General features: G+C 42.8%; 1 non-coding gene across 1 annotated transcript; it reads left to right on the top strand.

Annotated features, from left to right (window-relative positions):
- Positions 1-951: 951 nt before the first annotated feature.
- LOC131238262 (small nucleolar RNA R71) lies at positions 952-1,058 on the top strand. The gene has a single exon (XR_009167668.1). It is a non-coding gene; the product is annotated as a small nucleolar RNA R71 (small nucleolar RNA).
- Positions 1,059-1,466: the final 408 nt, after the last annotated feature.

Below are 1,466 nucleotides of genomic sequence, written 5' to 3'. Positions count from 1 at the left end.
ATCCTGAGAGTTAGAGAGAGGTTTTGGTGAAACCAACCTTTGGGGGAATGGAGCAACTGGCTTCTCTAGAAGTTCCGGTTCTACTTTTTGTGGGGCATCACTGGATCCATCATTGTTGTCCTCTTCTGGTTCTTGAGGCTTTTCGGGCCTAACCGGAAGAGTTTTATCAATGATCTTCCCACTCCTAAGAGTGGTGATGGATTTAGCATGCCCCATCTGATTTGAAGAGCTGGGATCATTATTCTCGTACTGCGGTTTAGGATTGGGGAGAGGTTGTGCAGGAAGCATCCCCTTTTCTATAACCGTCATACGAGAATCTATCTTTTGCATAAAATCTGTGATTCCCCGCATTGCCTGAGCCAGCTCTTGTATGGGATTTTGAACCGGTTCCTCTTGAGGTTTCACTTGAATTGGATTTTGATTGAAGAAACCTGGAGGAGTCGCCGTTTGTCCATTCCTCCAACTAAAGTTTGGATGATTTTTCCAGCCAGGATTGTATGTGTTGGAGTTAGGTCCAGTAAAAGGTCTTTGATAGTTATTTACGGCATTGGCTTGTTCATTCAACACTCCTCGAAAGGCAGGTATTGTAGGACAGTTTTCAGTTGTGTGAATGTTGCAATCACAGATGCCGCAAACAATTTCATTGACCTTATCTTTCTTTCCTTCCATGGCCTCAACTTTCCTTATGAGCGTAGTCACTTTACACTTGAGATCATCCTCTTCTTTCAAGAGATATAATCCACCTTTTTCCTTTAATTGAGTCGGCCTAGACGTGGTGTTCGACTTTGGGTAATAGTCCCAAGATTGTGTTTTTCAGCCAAACTATCGAGGTAGTCCCATACCTCGTCGACATCTTTATTAATGAACTCTCCATTACACATTGTCTCGACCATTTGGCGCATGGAAGATGTCAGTCCATCATAGAAAAAATTTGTAATGCGCCACGTTTCAAACCCGTGTTGTGGGCATGAACTGACCAAATCTTTGAACCTTTCCCAACATTGAAAGAATGTTTCATCTTCCTTTTGGGCAAAGTTCATGATTGCTTTTCTGAGGGTAATTGTTTTATGATGTGGGAAGAATTTTTTTATGAATTCCCTCGCATATCGTTCCATGTGCCAATGGATCTAGGACGCAGATGAATGTAACCACGTCTTAGCTTTCTCTTTTAAGGAAAAAGGAAAGAGTTTCACTCTGTATCCTCGGATACATTAGGAAAACATAATGTAGCTATTATCTCATCGAACTCTTTCAAATGTAAATATGGACTCTCTGATTCAAGTCCATGGAATTTGGGGAGGAGTTGGATAACTCCTGGCTTGATGTCCATTTGTCCTGTGTTTTCAGGAAAAATCATGCATGAGGGCATACTCACTCCCGCCGGTTGCAGATAATCTCGTAAAGTACGAGGCGGGGGTGCCTGTTGCACCTCATTCTCATCTTGGGTATCCTCCACCCTGGGTGGA

The sequence above is a fragment of the Magnolia sinica genome, chromosome 2 (genome assembly GCF_029962835.1).
Source record: "Magnolia sinica isolate HGM2019 chromosome 2, MsV1, whole genome shotgun sequence".
NCBI classification, from domain to species: Eukaryota; Viridiplantae; Streptophyta; class Magnoliopsida; order Magnoliales; family Magnoliaceae; genus Magnolia; species Magnolia sinica.
This window is presented reverse-complemented; position numbering and strand designations above follow the sequence as displayed.